The following is an 18,456-nucleotide window of genomic DNA, read 5'->3' as shown; positions in this document are numbered from 1 at the left end:
TATTGCAACTTGGTTTGATTATGCATATGTTTCATCGGCACACACTTTTTCTTTGTCCTGTGACTTTTTCTCTTCCTTATCTGTCCTGCAGTATTGTTTTCCTTTCTCTTCTAAGCAAGGAACTTTATTTCAACTCTCAGCGGCTACAACTAATTTATGCCTTTGCACTTACTTCATCTAGGCAAACATACTTTCTCTTAGTGTTTGTACTCCCCCTTTTGACTTTCCGTTCATTAAGAAGGTCTCTGACCAAATCACATCAGTTTCCGGCAGTTCTCACCATTCTTTCTCATTTTGCATGGCTGTGGCTCCTAACTATAGTAATGGCTTTCAAAAGCTGCCATCCCTATTCATACACTCCTTTTCATATAACTTAATCTTTCCATGGTACTTTGCTTAATGACACTGGGATTGTCGAAATCTGCTTTTCTAAAGTCTAATGCCCGCATCCTCCCTCTTCCCTCCTTCCCTCAGGTTCTCCAGCAGTCTGTCTTTTTCTGCAATCCTTTCTGCTAAGGTGCCTTTTCCCTTCACCAAATCAAATCTAAAAAGCTTAGCCAGGTATACAAGGTCAAACATTCTCAAATCACTTTTCCCCCCACCCTATGTGGTATGGTACCACTTGCAGTTTTGCAGCAGCATGAGACTTAAGAGGATTGGGGCAGGGGGGTACTTGGAAGGCTTTTAACTCTGTAGAGCTCAGATGGTGCCATTAGAAGTTTAGCTGGTAATGGAGGGGGAAGCAGTAGCTCAGGACACAAACACAAAGCCTTGCCCAGTCCTCGTCCCCCCCCCCCCAGACCTTGGGACTTATGCATCAGCTGGAGTTTCCTGCCATTCTGACAGGGCATCCAACTTGCATTCCCAGCACTAGGTGCAGGCTTCTGTACTTCACAACATTCTCTAATCCAACTGCCCCTCTCTGAGCCCTCCAGCATCAGAGGAGGCAGATAAATTATAGAGGATGTACCTAGGAAAAAGCTGCAGCTGCTGATAGTGGTGGCACATACATTTGTTCACCACAGACCACAAACACAGCCCCGAGGTGGTGACTTATTTCTCACACAACCATCCCTAGTTCTATAACTTATGACTATGGGGAAAGGTCACAAGCTCAATGGCGAAGCATCTGATTTGCATGGAGAAGGTCTCTAGATATGGCTGGGAATGTTCCCGCTGTGCAGACCTGGAGAGCTGTTCCCAGTCAGCTAGACAGACTGATGGTCTGCCTCAGATTCCCATGTAGGGTAGAATTCAGATGTAGGGTAGTATCTTTGAAGGCAATTTGGGTTTGTTTGTTTTTTTAAAAGTGTGAGATGAGCCTGATGCGCAAGACGGTAGATTGCTGGCTGAGCCACCTTTTTCCAGTCTGTGCAACATTAATTCTTCTGCTCCTTAGCCCCATTTGGTTTAATAGATGGGCTAAGGGCAATCAGGCAAACACTAGTGTATCTTGGCAACTTTGTGCTTCTCTGAAGTCCCTAGCTTGGGAATGAAGAGCCCTCAAAGGTGTTTCACTCATACTTCCTCTAGTGTTATATAGTCCCTCTACAATGCTTGGAAGGAGTATGTGCCATATCTGGTACTGAGCAAATGTTACACATCTTTCCTCATGGCCTATGTATTATTTCATGATGCATAGCTAAAAACTGTAGAAGCATATGGTCTGAGCCATCTGGGTTACAAGTTCCACTGGGATACTGCAGTGAGCAGCATATGCAGGACACCTTGCATGCAATATCCAGCAGCGTTAACAAAAACACAAGAGGAGCTATTGTTTTCCCAAAGGCAGTGCTGATAGCCTTTCATGTGCATTTTATTTGGGGGTGGGGTGAGGAAGATGAAAGGAAACCTCTTTCTACCCCAAAACTGAATGCAGAACTGTGATACACAGTGATAAGCTAAAATCTGCATTGTTTATGAAGTCATCCTTTAATCCATACACTGACAGATTTTCATCCCATAGTAGGTTTGCCATTTCCCTCCGTCTCCACAACTTTTATAAACAAGCAGCATTGCTTTCAGAATGTTACGCAAGAGCTGAAGGAGATTACTTTATGCTTTTTCAGATGCTGCCAATGAGGGTGTTATTTGTAAACCTGGTAGCTATTATGCTTACAGGTGCTGCTCTTATAACAAGGCTTGTTAACAGGAGTTCCTTCATCAGGAAAAAATATATCTTGGCCCCTTTGAAATACCTGCTATGTCAAAATGCAGTATTAGATAATGTTGTCATATATGGGTGGGGAGAACAGATTGGGTACAGATGTAGTGTGAACTCTCTTTCTCTTGCATTGGATCTTCATTTTGAAAAGGATTATAACTCAAAATAACATCCTGAGTAGTTAAACTGGGAAAATAAGCAATTAGATTTATTGACTTTTCACAGGTGATATTCTACAAGGATTTGTCAATTGACAACAGTTTGTCAACTGCTAAAATATTTCTATACCACGTTAAAAATGCAATAATAAGGCAATTGTTGTTTTTTAGTATTAGGACTCTTGATTTTTATTGTTGTAAAGGACATTTATGTGCTGCAATTTATTATACTGTTCTTATTGTACACCACTCTGGCATCTGTAAGGATAAAGGACAGTCTAGAAAAAAGCAAGCAAGCAAATAAACAAACAAACTCTGCTACTGAAATTATGGGTTGGGATCAAGGCACCTGAAGGATTGACTCTCTCCATAGGAACTGACCTGTTCACAGAGATAATCAGAGAAGCATTTTATGGCTGCCATTCGCACCAAGACTCAGAGGTGTAGGAAGGTGTGTGTGGCCCACCAGGTGGACTCCGTGGGCAGCTCACCACGCCGCCCCCATGGCCGGATCCCCACCCCGCCACCGTGCACAGATCGTCCCCCCACCCCCCACAGCTCCGGGTGCCAGAGCAGCTAGCTACACCCCTGCGAAGACTATCACAGATGCAATGACTGACAACTAGAGATAGTGCCTCTTTGGTGATGCCTTGATTATGGAGTGCTCTCCCCAGAAAGGCTCACCTGGTGCCCACTTTGTTCTCATTTTATCAGCAGGCAAAGACTAACTAACTAACTAACTAAATAAATAAATAAATAAATAAATATTCCATTCATTTTTTAGTTTTATTTCCAGTGCTGGTTTTCATCCTGTTTCACCACCGCTGTTTTATGTTGTGTGAACCTCTATGGGGAGGTTTTTGAAGCCTGAGAAGATATAAATCCCTAAAGCAAATTTATTGGGCATTCAACATACAAGCTAGCATATATCTAAAATCTTGCTATGCGGTTGATTTGTGATACTTATTTAGGCCTCAGCTTAAGTGACCACATGCAAGGATGATGCCAAAGGAAAAAAGAAAGAAAAATGAGAGAATGGAAGAAAGGCAAATAGTTCCTGAAAAATCAGGTTGTTTGGCAAGTGGAGTTTTCCTTGGAACAGGGGGGAAACATGGCAGTCACAGCTGAAATGGGACAGTTGGAGAGCAAGAAGTCAAAATTCCACATGCCCAAACTTTTGTGTACACCTAAGTATTTCTTTGGCTCTGGGTCTTAATGTTCTATTCAGTTTTGATATTCGATATAGAATCACTAAACTAATTGATTTTATATATGCTCTTCTTCCCTTCTGCTATTTGCTATCCGAAACTCAGAAGTTTTATTCATATTCAGAAAATATGAGTGTATTAATTTTTTAAAATACAGATTTTTCAGTTCCCACACTGCAAATTGTATTTTATTGTAAAGGGCAATAGACACCAAGAATTAAATAGAATAATGCTCAACAGCAGTTTTTTTTAGAGCCTCTATATTGTGAAACTTCAGTATTAATGGAATGTATATTAAGCACGTAAAGAAATGAAGAATTCAAAGACAGCAGCATCAGCTGAAGCACTGTTTAAATTACTCAATTAAAGTTCTGCATGTTTATTAAATTACTATCCCATAAACAAAACAAAAGCCTCGACCAGCTGAAGCACAAACAAAACATCTGTTAGAAACAAAAACACCGCACAAAAACTGTATTCAAAGAATCCTAGCTCCCACTTCCACATTTTATGCCACAGGTAAAAACTAGATGTTCATCAGTAGAAACAGGTCTGGGAACCTTGTCTTCAAAACTGCAAGGGTGGCAAGCAGGGAGGGTGTTATTTTTAGGGTAGAATATGTGAATGAGGGACGCGGGTGGCGCTGTGGGTAAAAGCCTCAGTGCCTAGGACTTGCCGATCGAAAGGTCGGCGGTTCGAATCCCCACGGCGGGGTGCGCTCCCGTTGCTCGGTCCCAGCGCCTGCCAACCTAGCAGTTCGAAAGCACCCCCGGGTGCAAGTAGATAAATAGGGACCGCTTACTGGCGGGAAGGTAAACGGCGTTTCCGTGTGCTGCGCTGGCTTGCCAGATGCAGCTTTGTCACGCTGGCCACGTGACCCGAAAGTGTCTCCGGACAGCACTGGCCCCCCGGCCTCTAGAGTGAGATGGGCGCACAACCCTGGAGTCGGACACGACTGGCCCGTACGGGCAGGGGTACCTTTACCTTTACCTATGTGAATGAGCAGGTGGTAACCTAAACTCTTTTTTCACCATGCGATTCTCCCCATGATATTTCAGAAATTTCTGCCTGCTGGGCTTGCAGGACAAAGGTGCAGGAGATAACAATTAAATACTCCTTCCAAGCACATATAATTTCTTCTCTATAAATTGTGCCCTTCTTTACCACCCTCCAATGGTGATTCGGGTTCCCAAACACATCTCTGTTACTGAATGTTTAGCTTCACCTAATGTATAATATTCATCCGAGCCACATTCCCTATGAACACAATTATACTTTTAAACAAATGGGTAGCCAAGCTGGGAAGAGCAACAAAGAAACAGCAGGGCTTTGCGACCTGCCTGGACAGGGGCTACAGGAAGCATGGAGTATCTGAGTAAGCATTACCCCAGTATACAGATCACGGTTGGGAGAAGTGGCAGCCCTCTGCAGTTGTTCTTCTTCTGCTTCTTTGTTCTTTCAGGATGATGAATAATGTTTCTATTTTTATAAAGTACATTAGTAGCCTTTGCATTTTTTTATTAAAAAAAACTGCATACAGCCTGTGCATAAGATTATTAAATAACATTGCCACTATGCCTTTTATGAGCCAATATTAGTTAACTTACTCATGACTTGTCTTGTAAAAGTACCAGTAAAAAAAACCAACCCATGCTAAACCAGTCCTACACTAATTCTCAAACAGAGGGTAATTTCCTCTCTATGCCTTGCACTCTGCCTTTAATCTCACACTACTGCAGGAAGGTTCCCATGAGGGTAAGGACATACTACTGGTTCATGACACAGATGACTTCCAGTGGGCTCTGACTGACATCTTTAAGCAATCTCTCCTGGGCCAGTGAGATGTTATCATAATGATACCTGCTCCCTGAAGCTTGATGTCCTTCGTACTTGCGACAGTGCTGGAAAGCCATAGGTCCAGCATTAAAGTGTATTTGGCATCCAGGGAAGAATCTGCAATGGAACCTGCTTGAAGAGATACATCGTAGAGATCATCCTTCAATGTCTTTGACATGATAGCATCCAAAATCAACAGGCTCTTCCACATAGAACTAGCAAACTCTGAAATGGTGCCGACTGCTATAAGAGAAGCAGAACAGCCCGAGAGCCGATTCTGCTGTTCATTATAAGTATCTATGGCACCTGTATGTAGAACTACTATTGAACAGAGAGCTACTACAGCTGCATAAAGAGAAGGCACTTTGAGACAGTCCGTGAATGCCTCGGGCAGAGAACAGAACCTGTTGACAAGGCTGTAAGTAGCTGGACTCAACCATTCTGTTGAATGAAGAATATTTCTTTAAAAAAATAATAAGTGAAGTGAAAGGTTTACATAGGCCCTCGGGGAAAGGCAGTCTTAAGCACTTTAGGAAGTGAAAAAGCACTTTCTAAACCCATCCCTAGGTCCACAGAAAAACTGCAAAATTTTCACAGCTTTAGAATTTTAATACTGTTCAGGGTTTTATTTTTGTCATTCAGGTTTTTTTTTAATGCAGCTGGACACAAAATGTACAGTTGAAAAAAGGGTTGTGTGACTAGACACCTTAAAAAGCACTAGAATGTCAATGTCAGGGACTGTACACACACAAATTATATAAGGGTACATTTTGCTTGGGGACGCGGGTGGCGCTGTGGGTTAAACCACAGAGCCTAGGACCTGCTGATCGAAAGGTCGGTGGTTTGAATCCCCACGGCGGGGTGAGCTCCCATCGCTCAGTCCCAGCTCCTGCCTACCTAGCAGTTCGACAGCACCCCTAAGTGCAAGTAGGTAAATAGGGACCGCTTTCTAGCGGGAAGGTAAACGGTGTTTCCGTGTGCGGCGCTGGTGCAGGCTCGCCAGAGCAGCTTCGTCACGGTGGCCACGTGACCCGGAAGTGTCTTCGGACAGCGCCGGCTCCCGGCCTCTTGAGCGAGATGAGCACGCAACCCTAGAGTCGGACACGACTGGCCCTGATGGGCAGGGGTACCTTTACCTTTACCTTACATTTTGCTTAGTGTACATACTAACAAACCACATTAAAACACCTCCTTCTTTTTGGCCTACTTCGTCGACATATCTGGGAAGGTAACACCAGAGGTGGAGCTAGCTGCTCCAGTACTTGGAGCGGCCCGTGGGAGTGGCGTGTGTCCCATGGGGTGCGCTGGCGGCAGGGAGCGTCCTGGGGGGGGGGCGATGCCCACGTCGATGTCACCCTCCCTCAGGGATGGCACCCAGGGTGGACCACACCCACCGCACCCACCTTGCTCCGCCTCTGGGTAACACTTCATCACATCCTTGCAAATACTCTTAAAGTTTGTTTTTGTGCCTTAAGCTGATCTTGCACCCTATGTTCCTTCTTCTGCAGCCGATGCAGAACCATTGGTCTGTGGTCCCACGAGTCAATGGTGGTATACTAGAATGGATGTTATGATAGAGGTCTTCTGTTTACACAGAAATGCCAGCACTATGGTGCTCTTGTAATTTGACAACTCTGTGAAGAATTTGACCTTGTCCCTCAAAGCCATAGAGTGCGCACTCTCAACACACTCAAGTGTTCAATATTTTATCAATGGAAACATATTTATTTATTGCTTTCTTCCAGGACTGCTAAACTTGCCACTTCCCTTTTCCCCCTCTACAAACAAAAAAGCATAAAAGTAAAAAAGAGAATATACTAAACCACTGTAGAGGGGTGCACTCTTAATTGTCTGCATAGGCCTTGCAGATTTCAGATTAAAACTGCAGAGTGCAAGTGCCTCCCCACTTCCAGCTACTCTCTGAACACTGGAGAAGAGACCCTCTTAAGAATATTAGGGGGTGGGAGTGGGCAGGGGAAGGACTAGACCATGTGAAAAATGAACATAGTACAGTGGTATCTCTGGTTACGTACTTAATTCATTCTGGAGGTCTGTTCCTAACCTGAAACTATTCTTAACCTGAAGCACCACTTTAGCTAATGGGGCCTCCCACTGCCGCCGCGCCGCCAGAGCACGATTTCTGTTCTCATCCTGAAGCAAAGTTCTTAACCAGAGGTATTATTTCTGAGTTAGCCGAGTCTGTAACCTGAAGCGCATGTAACCTGAAGCGTATGTAACCCAAGGTACCACTGTATTTTAGCTGCAGTTCATTCATTTTTAGCTTTGTATTCTTTTTATTTAAAAAGTGCGCCTAGGCATCCATTGTTGTGCCCATAACCTGGGTTTAAGGTACCATTTAGCTCCGAATTTCTCAGTTTCTAACACTGCCCCCCCCTTCCACAAACACATTTACAGTGGTACCTCGGGTTACAGATGCTTCAGGTTACAGACTCCACTAACCCAGAAATAGTACCTCGGGTTAAGAACTTTGCTTCAGGATGAGAACAGAAATTGCGTGGCGGTGGCGCAGCGGCAATGGGAGGCCCCATTAGCTAAAGTGGTACCTCAGGTTAAGAACAGTTTCAGGTTAAGAACGGACCTCCAGAACGAATTAAGTTCTTAACCTGAGGTACCACTGTAAAAGGGAATAGCTCAGTTGGTTAGAGCATGGTGCTGATAACGCCAAGGTTGCAGGTTCGATCCCTGTATGGACCAGCTGCATATTCCTGCATTGCAGGGGGTTGGACCAGATGATCCTCAGGGTCCCTTCCAACTCTACAGTGCTAGGATGTTAATCTCCAATGCTGTTGTGATGAGCAAGAGCCAGGACCCTGAAACTTAATACACCACGATCCAAGATGCCAGCATGAGAGATAACAAAGTTATGTAGCCTTTGCAAACAGTGGCAAGACTGCTGCAGGGATGAAGAACAAGTTCAGAAACTTTTGCTCAAGTGACATTATGGGCACTAGCAAACAGATACCCACACACATACTGTGTTAGCCCTTTTTATCTGCCTTCTAGGAAAAAAGAATCCATCCCCCCCCCCATGTCCAGTCTGAAGAAACCACCCAAAATCTAAAGAAATGCAGTTTTACTGCAGACTGCAAGGGGACAGGGCAGTAAGAAAATACATCTATACTGCAAGCAGCAATAACACTATTATAACATTTTTCAGAGCAGTGTGGTAAGTATGTATATACACTGCTTTTCAATGCCATTCATCAGGGAACAAGCCTGATGTGTATTTTTGGTCTTTGTGGAAGCTGCCCAGCCAGATGGACAGGGTACAAATAATAAAATAATAATAATAATAATAATAATAATAATAATAATAATAATAATAATATGTGATTCTTTCACAATTATTAAATGTGTATTGAAAAAGAAGGAGTGCGAGACACAGGGAACAGGTTGATACAGTGGTACCTCGGGTTACATATGCTTCCGTTTACATACGCTTCAGGTTACAGACTCCGCTAACCCAGAAACAGTGCTTCAGGTTAAGAACTTTGCTTCAGGATGAGAACAGAAATCGTGCTCCGGTGGCACGGCAGCAGCAGGAGGCCCCATTAGCTAAAGTGGTGCTTCAGGTTAAGAACAGTTTCAGGTTAAGTACGGACCTCCGGAACGAATTAAGTACTTAACCCGAGGTACCACTGTACAACAAAATCCCCTCTCCTAGATTGTGCTTAGAGATATGGCCAACTCTGATCAATTTAAAAACAGAAGCAAGGGCGGACCTTACTGGAGAAACAAACAAACCTGCTCAATATAAGAGCAAATAATTATTCAAATTAACTCTCTCTTGAGACATGAACTAGGAACACAGTACATCAGTATTTGAAAAACTCAGACCGAGAGAGCAAACTCATTTGGGAACTGCAGCTGCTGTGCTTTAGGGATTTGGATTAAAATCCATCATTATCTTTCGGTTAATACTCTTTCATGGACCAATCAGTGGTCATATGGTGTTTACCAGCCCTGCACCCTTAAACCCACTTGAACAGCCTTTGTGCTATAATTTGTGCCTCAATACAATCAGATTACTTCTAATCTAGATGATTTGTGTCCTTTATGGAGACAGATAAACCCTAATCCTTAGAGTCCTAAAGTACAGTTTCCAGTTTTTTTCCATTTTATGACAGATAGCAAATACAAAAGATATATCACCATGATTATGCTGATGATGCTGTGTTTTTAAGGCCCTTCTGAACAAAGCAATAATGACAGCACACACGTTGCACAAAAGCTGTAAGCAGTGGCAGTGCAAACAGCGGCACAGACTCCTAGACCTTTTAAAGAAGTTTGCTTAATGTTGTAATCAAGCTCATTCCACACTCTGAATATTGGGAGTGCCCATTTTATAACACAGGAGTAAGGGGGGGAGCAGAATAGATTATCTGAGCATTTTTATACAGCTCCATGTATACAGCTCCAATCATATTCTCTTGCCAGCGCCCTATGACTGCCAAAATTCAAATCTCCTTAGAAGAGAGAGTATTCAGTTACTGTACAGCAAAGATGAGAAATAACCATTTAAAATATACCACAACAAAGAGTAGGTGTGGCTTTTTAATTAAAGGGTAATCCACTTAGGGAGAGAGTGATCATCTAACATTTCATTTGGAGAGTTGGAGCCATGAAAGACTCCTCCGTCAGTAAATTAATCCGAGAAAATGAATCTGCATAACCACAGATTTGCAGCATGTTACTGCAGAGCTTAACAGACAAGCAACTACAAAGGAATGGACGCTGAGGCAGCATTTTGTAAAAACAAAGTTTTATATCAATACTCTAGAGGAAGTCCTGAATTTCTTTTTCCTTTTGACTGGGGTCAAGCCTAAGAAGAAGAAACACTGTCCCCGCGTCCTTGGTATTGAAACGATTGCATTGGCAGAGAAGGTGCAGAGCTTGCCTTAGCCCAACAGAATTTGCCTTATTTCACAGCCCAGTTTCACAGCTTGGGCTCACATAACTCATTTCACAGTACTTTGGCTGCTTCTGTTGCTGCTATGGCTCCATGTGAGGAGAAAGTACTCTGCACATGCTCAGCAGTGCTTATCTTATCACTACTTCAGCATATGACAGCGGCATAGCGTAATGTATGAAGCAGTATTCAGCACAAAAATGCGACTAGTTCAAAATGACTTAGCTCCATGTGCATGCCTCTCCGTAGCAAACCAAGCAGCAAAAAAACCCACCCCATGCTGTCTTTAACTTAGCTGGACTCTGCAAAAGAACTCTTAAATCGCTGCAAGACCAGAAATGAAAGTGAGATTACAGGCTCATCCATTTTAATACAGTGTTACTTGATATACAAAAGCGGCAGTGTTCCATGTGCATGAAGTTTAGATCCTTCGGCTCTAAGGCAATGAATCGGAAACAAACAACAATCAAGAAGGCGCTTGAAGCTATATATACACACATCAAACATACAGTCGCGCAGGGTCTTTGCCTGGGAAATAAGACCTTGAGTTTATAATATAATCAAGCGACAGAACAGTCTCAGCTGACACAAGCAAGGTTACAGGAAACAGACTAGACAACTCAATAAGCTCAAAGGCTGGCATCCAGGGAGGTTAATGCGTGTGCACACAGCCCTCCTGCGAAGGAGACAACAGCCTCTGGCACCTCAGAAGGTGGTGATGTGCTCCTCTTGACCCTTGGGGGAGAGGCAGCTGCCTAAAGAAGAGAGGAGATGAAAAAACCCTGAGCATGCACAAAACGCTATGAGTGACCCTGCAAATCTGAGCCCTTGTATTTTAAAGCGGTATGTGTATGTGTGTAAATGAAACATAGAGGACTGAAAGGCTACAAACTGTTTTTCAGATTCCTTCTTTGCTTGCTTTGCCGCCACTTGCATTGCCTTTGTGGTCATTTTATTTATTTGCTTCCTTTGGGCAAGACTTTTTTAGAGGAAGATTTCTTGCCTTTTATTCCTCGACTCTGCAGTTCAACTACCTTTACGTTGTATTGTACAGGCAACACCCCATTTGCGCACATTCAACATGTGTGTGACCATTGCCCCAAACCCAGAAGTGTCCCAAAAAGTCACAAAAGGGAGAGGAGGCACGGGGCAGTAGGGTTGCCAACCGTCCCTAGGAAAAAATGGGATCACCCCGTATTGGGACAAAAGTGTCTCCTGTCCTACTTAGACATATTCGAGCTCAGCCAACCACAAATGGTGGCTGTGTTGCTGTGGGTGCCGCTGAGGAGTTGCCCAGCCTGAGCAACAATAGAAAGATGGGGGGTGGAAGGACCTCCTCTCCCTTCTTTGCCCCCTCCTTCCTTCCCTCTCACTGCTGCTGCTCCTCCTTAGCCGCTGCCAGTCTAGCATGGTACATATCCACTGGTGCTTGGCCCCCTCCACTGCCCCAACCTGACTTCTCCTCCACCTCCTCCTCCTCCTCCTTCATGCTGGAGTCTCTTCTGACACCAGCACGGGTGACAGGCTGGAGCAGTGGCTCAAGTCATGTGTGGAAGCCGGTCATCTACCCCTGGCCCTTGCCCCGTCTATGTGAGTCAAGGAGAAGAGCAGGGCCAGAGTGGTAAAGGAGGCAGGAAGCCAAATGCGGAGCACACTCCTCCACAAGGGGGGTGGGATCTGGTGTCATAAAAGCATGTGTGCCCCCCCAATGCCTACCCACCTGACTTGTCCTGTATTTTGCTTGTTTAAGAGCAATGTGTTATTTTATATTTTTGTAGCATTTATTTGTAGCTATTTTAAGACTGTTTCCAGTACAGCTTTGAAACCCATTCCTGTGGTGGAGAGCAAAATCCTTTCTACCCTGCTCAAGGTCCGAATTAGGAATTCCACCTGCAGCAACTCTAACACAACAGCAGCAATTACACTGCTCTTCTCAAAAGGTTGGACTTTCTCTGGTTTGAGGAAAGTGAGGAGAGCAGGGACTATGCAGAAGGTTTCTTTTTCTTCCCTTCCACAACAACCTTGTCTTGTAAAAATCCAATAAACAAAATGTTGCAATCTCACACTAAGTGCCTGGTGTGGAATCATCCTTTGCCTAAGAAATGTGAGGTTATAATCAGTTTTAGGTGGTATTTATACAGATTAAAGAGGGGTTGCTTCATATGTTACACTTCCTCTCTGAGTGCACGTTGGTTAAGTCTTGCATTTCCTTTTGCGTGTATGCTTTTTTGTGTGTATCATGTTGAAACGCATGGTTCCTTGCTGCAGAGTATCAGAGCTCCACACACCCCTGTAATTCGTGCCTCATTCTGAAGGGACAGAAAAATGAAGTGCAAGAGAGGAAAGCACTAATCATGCTCAAAAGCTGCTCAAAGTTATTGCACTAGAAAGCAAAATGCCTGCTTTGACCATGCAATCTACTTACTTTATTTTCAATAAATTTGTGGGTTGCTTAATCCCACTTACTGATGCCTGCACTCTACTTCCTATCTTGGCAAGCGACATACAGTACAATCTACTCAGCTCACTTGCTTAAGAGGAGGCCTGCAGCACAAATGCAAGGACAAAAGTATTATTGGTTGACTTTTCTACATGTGGCAGCTTTACGTTCAGTAATTTTTAAACTCATGATTTGACTCAGTATATATAGGAGCTTCAGCAGCCATGGAGAATGAGACAACATAGGTTAGGTGATGCCTTATATTACCAAAGTCTGCCTGATGGTGCTGAGTGAACAAAACAGGAGGCTGTGAAGTAACAGGCTGAAATTGCTTATTGCTGAGACACTTAATTTTTATATCAAGCTTCTATTAAAGCCACATTGGAAATCTCTTAAACTGAACACGTATAGAGGTTGTACATACCAGTCTCAACATGTGAGAGCTGCTCATCATTAGGGCTGGGCGATGTATCATTATATTGTCCAAAACTGGTTTGAAGTCCATATTGTGACATTGTGGTTTGCTATGCCTAATGAAGGATTGACTTTTATTGTGACATTGTTTTCATAAATTTCAGCCGGGCAGTAAATTGCAAATCATGATGTGTGTTAAGGATGAGCGATGGCTGGCTTCAACATAATGATATATCACCAGCTAAACATTGTGATATACTGATACAGTATATCACAATGTCTGAAATAAGGATGTGGAGGTGAACTGCTATTACAGCCATACCTCGGGTTACAGGCGCTTCAGGTTGCGCGTTTTTGGGATATGGATCCGCTGAAACCTGGAAGTACCAGAACGGGTTACTTCTGGGTTTTGGCTCTCGCACATGCGCAGAAGCACTAAATCGCGCTTTGTGCATGCGCAGAAGGGCTGAATCGCAACCCATGCGCTCGCAGACACGGCGCTGCGGGTGCAGAAGTGCCTCCCGCACGGATCACGTTCGCAACATGAGCGTCCACTGTACTTAGGGGTCTAAAACTGATGAATTTTTACTAACCTTTAACATATTGTTACAGCTGTTACTTTATACAGTGGTACCTCAGGTTACATACGCTTCAGGTTACATACGCCTCAGGTTACAGACTCCGCTAACCCAGAAATAGTGCTTCAGGTTAAGAACTTTGCTTCAGGATGAGAACAGAAATCGTGCTCTGGCGGCACAACAGCAGCAGGAGGCCCCATTAGCTAAAGTGGTGCTTCAGGTTAAGAACAGTTTCAGGTTAAGTACGGACCTCTGGAACAAATTAAGTACTTAACCCAAGGTACCACTGTAGTACAGAGCAACAGGGTGAGAAGGAATCTTGAAAGAAGCGATCACTGGCTTCATGGTTTTTCCCACATCACAAATTCTTACACAGCACAAACACACATCGTGATCCACGATTCATCGCCATGTTGAATATTATAAAACTGTTATCGTAATGTGGATTCAAGCTGGTTTTTGACAATGTACCAACACATTGCCAAGCCCCAGTGTATGTGTTATACAAAAAATCATGATGCGGGGAAAACCGTGAAGCCAGCCAACGCCTCAACATAGCTCCATCCTTATTTCAGACACTGTAATATATTGGTACATCACAATGTCTAGCTGGTGATCTATCACAATGCTGAAAACCAGATATCGCCCAGCCCTGCTCACCATGTGCACCATATAAAACTTGCAGGCCTTCCATGTGCTAAGAGGCTCTCAAGCATGAGTTGCAGCCCAGAACAAAAGTATATTGACTGACAAACATCTCCATTCTACAGAGCATGCAGAAACCTAACAACACCTCCGCACAGTGCACCTCTCAGTTCAATCTGAACATTAATTCTTTTGGATGAGGAAGCATATGTGCAGCTGCAGGTTTAGTTACAGATGCCCCACCGCTGCTTCCGCTGTGTCAGGTAACTAAGGCAGCAGCTTAGAAACAGAGAAAGCTCCCTTGCATTGAAACAAACTGCAGGTCCATCTAGCTCCCGAACTTCAACAAAGCCTCCAGAAACTGAAAATTGTCTTTTGTCATCATCACTGTGACATAGTGGACTGCTGGTGGTCTCAGTTCTGAATTCAGAGATCATTGGATTCTGCTCCTTATCGCCCCGGCCGCTTTATATAAGAAAGCAAAAAACAAAAAACACACAAACAAAGAAGAACAGAAACACTGTGAGCACAGATGACTCAGTATCTCAAACCACTAGAAGCTGGACCATTCTGTCTTCTCTGCGGGAGATGCTGACTTCTACTTCCTTCTCCCTCAGCACACCATGGCATTTCCAATTAACTGGAGGTGTGAGCTTATACTGGCTTTCCACTTCATTAAGCCATATATCATTTTTTTAACATAGGCACCATGAAGCTATAAATCATGTAAGACAGAATGAGAACTAATTAAAGGGTCAGCTAAGCATATAATTTTGAATTGCTATGCATGACAAAAAAAAATATCCGAAATGCACTGTATTTCACAGAAAAATATCACCGCGTTAAGGGTGTTTTCTTGTGCGGAGAATTACATTAAGCAGCAGGCAATATAAAGCACACCAGCCATAGCCAGGTTTTCGTTGCACGGAATAAAATACAGTTCAGAACCTACAGGGAAGTGTTTCCCATTCCAATAGGATTAGGGTTAGCCACTGTAATGGTTATAGGGGTTGCTCGTGCGTAAGTTACTGCCACTCTGGGCTTGGTTGCCTGGTTAAACCTTTCTGGTCTGGACAGCCATTAGCTCCGTGGCTGCTCAGTCACTAGCAGAATCCGTCAGTGGGCGTTTCTTGAATTTCTTCCAACACAGAAGTTCCTTGACACCAAGTCTCCTCCTACTCTCCCTGCGCGAAAGTCTTCTGCGCAGGGTGGGCGTGGGCAGTGGAGGATCTGTGCTCTCCCCGCTGGTCTCCTGCGAGGAGTCCTGGAGCCTTTCCACCGATTCCCACATCCGCCCCCCTTCACCCCTGGTGTTACGCTGATTGCCTTCCCCAGCAGATGGGCTGCCTCTCCCTCTGCTGGGCCCCTCTCCAGCCTCGCTCGAGAGCCTTGCCTTCTCCTCTAGCTCCGATGGCAGTTCCCTGACAGCCACCTAGAAGGACGCGATTTAAAATAAACATATAAATCAATAACACAATCCATGCAATGAAACAGCAACAGTAAAACAAGGCTACAAAACCAGAGAAAGTTTTTACCTGGCTCATGAAGGAGATCAGGTGTTTCCTGAGTTAAGTAAAGGGGTTTCACAATGAAAGGGCCACAACTGGAGGGCTCTTCCTGCAGCAAACTGATTAACTTCCAGCCTGCAGGATAGCTCAGTCAATAGAGCATGAGACTCTTAATCTCAGGGTCATGGGTTCGAACCCTACACTGGGCAAAAAAGATTCCTACGTTGCAGGGGGTGACTTGATGACGATTGTGGTCCCTTCCAATTCTCTGATTCGAAAACCCTGGAAGAAGGGCCCCTGATTATGAATACAGGCAGGTTTCACACAGGAAAAGGTAACCAGGACCCAGGCCATTTAAGGCATGGCAAAGCAATACTAGCTCTTTGAAATGAGTTTGAAATGACGCTTGAAGCCAGCGCAGCTCTGTGACAACAACTGTAATATGCTAATTGCAGCAAGTGCCAATCCATCTCAGGACTGTATCCAGTATGGCTCTTATAATATTATGAGAAGAAGCAGTAATTACAATGAAAAAAGGTCCACTCAGGGAGGAGTCACCGAAGAACAGGAAAATTGTTCGTAAAACAAAGGAAGTGATTTATATTCTACACTTTGGTGAAGAAAATACAATAGATTAGCAGCAAGAATTTAGCCTTCCGCTTGTGCTGTTAATATATTTCACATAGAAAAATATTTCAAGAAGCAGCAGTTTGGATTTAAAAAATAAGAAGCAGCCGCATTGCTCATGATCAGTGCCAATGCTTATCAACTTCATATGCCAATAATATTGAAAGTTACCAGCCTTTGAGATGGCATCACGATTGCTAATGGCTTCAAGCTGAGTGTTGTGAAAACTTATAGTCTGTTTATAAAAACAATTTTTTAAAAGCTTATCTCACGAAACACAATTGACCACAGTAACAAGTCTCTGCAGTGAATAAACGTTTTTGAAGGTTCTTTCATTTCTACTGAGAAGCAGTAAGTTTGTTATAGATCCTTCCACAGCCGACTGAGAGGATGTCAGATTGATATTTATATTTATTCCTTTGTGGATTCACTGTCTGATTAGGTCATTCACCTATGGTTTTGCTGTTACTGCAATGCCTGATCAGAGTGTAGGTTTTTATAAAAAGGAAAAGGAAAGAAAGCTCATGTTGCTTAATTAGTAAACAGCCATTTAACCATTCAAAGAGAAAAAGAGGACCAAAGATGACACAGATGTACAGGATATTTGCATGGGTTACTTTATATGTCTAGCTGCTAATTTAGAAAGAATGATTATAATTTGAAATAGAAATGCAATGCATCTCGCCATGGTGGGGAAGACTGCATTCAGGTGAGCTGTGTGTCTGCTCAGTCCAGGTACTAACTAGATGGGCAACTTCCAGGCCCTTCTTGCTCTCCCTTCTTAGGTTTGTTTGTTGTTTTTTTGTAAACCAGACAACCCTCCAGCTGTGAAAGAAAAATACGGGAAAAGCTCAGTGTAAAACTGTATTTTTAAAACTGAGGAGTTTACACCAACTGGTGGGGAAATGCATACAAATAACAGCTACAGTATTCACAGAATCAGTATCTGAACACCTTTCGCAAGGCTGGAGGCCTTTTTTGGCAGATCACCACCCACTTAACCCAAATACTTTTGCAATGAGCATTTAACAGAGTAATCTGAAACTCATATTTATTCTGCAGTATCTCCTACTGCATCAGTGATTTGAACAGGATAATAGCTGTCAAAGCAGCATGGCTTCTTAGAAATGACTCCCTTCCTTAGGCCAAGCAAGTAAACATTGGGGAGAATTTGCTACGGCCTCTCTGCATGCAGAACCTTTTTATAATTTGTGGACATCTCCCTCCTATTTACATATCCTGATACCTATAGTGGAACTTTGCCTTCTTTCTCCAATATTGCATCACTACAGAGGGACAGAAATTGTGGTAGATATACCAAAAGGTCTTGCATGCTGCTATTCTAATTCCAGCTCCTGTACTCCTTCTGTTGTTCTTGGCCAAACCTAAAACAGTCACACAGGTAAACCCACAAGATACACGCTTTCAGAATTAATAACTAAATTCCCAATTCGATCTACTTCAGGTGATAATTACTAAAAGAACAGCCACAGGCTATGGCATGATTGCCTTCCACAAGGAGGAAGAAGTGGCTCTCTCTGTTGACTTAGAATAATATGGATCTTCCTACAGCATATTCCTCTTCAGCCTTCACCAACTAACATATCCTGCCCCCCGCCCACCCCCCCAACTGTTGTCTATCATGTGTTTTTATTTCTCTCAGGATACCTATTCCAGCTCTTTCCTGTTTGGTATGAAAAAGGCAATTCAGTACCAAACACGGGTTGCAAGCAGTTCTCCAACCAAGTAATGGGTAATAATGCATGTACTAGTTTGAAATGTGCATCTAAATGCGGATATCACTGAAAACAACATGCAAAGATGTATAAGGAAAATTGCTTTGCAAAAGTGTGTATATTAGGGGAAATGTGCATGTTATGGGGGGAAATTTACCAAAATGCTGGCCAATTTCATTATGACTTCTAAAACATAAAACAACTGCAAACTG

The 18,456-nt window shown here is 43.5% G+C and overlaps 1 protein-coding gene and 1 non-coding gene across 4 annotated transcripts in view; one reads left to right on the top strand and one right to left on the bottom strand.

Annotated features, from left to right (window-relative positions):
• The window catches only part of ZNF385B (zinc finger protein 385B), a 193,859-nt gene that overhangs the window by 161,573 nt on the left and 13,830 nt on the right, over positions 1-18,456 (bottom strand). The window lies entirely within an intron of this gene.
• Positions 8,011-8,081, top strand: TRNAI-GAU (transfer RNA isoleucine (anticodon GAU)). Its single transcript has one exon. It is a non-coding gene; the product is annotated as a tRNA-Ile (tRNA).

The sequence above is a fragment of the Podarcis raffonei genome, chromosome 1 (genome assembly GCF_027172205.1).
Source record: "Podarcis raffonei isolate rPodRaf1 chromosome 1, rPodRaf1.pri, whole genome shotgun sequence".
Lineage (NCBI taxonomy): Eukaryota > Metazoa > Chordata > Lepidosauria > Squamata > Lacertidae > Podarcis > Podarcis raffonei.
The sequence above is the reverse complement of the archived record's forward strand: the minus strand, read 5'-3'. Positions and strand labels throughout refer to the sequence as shown.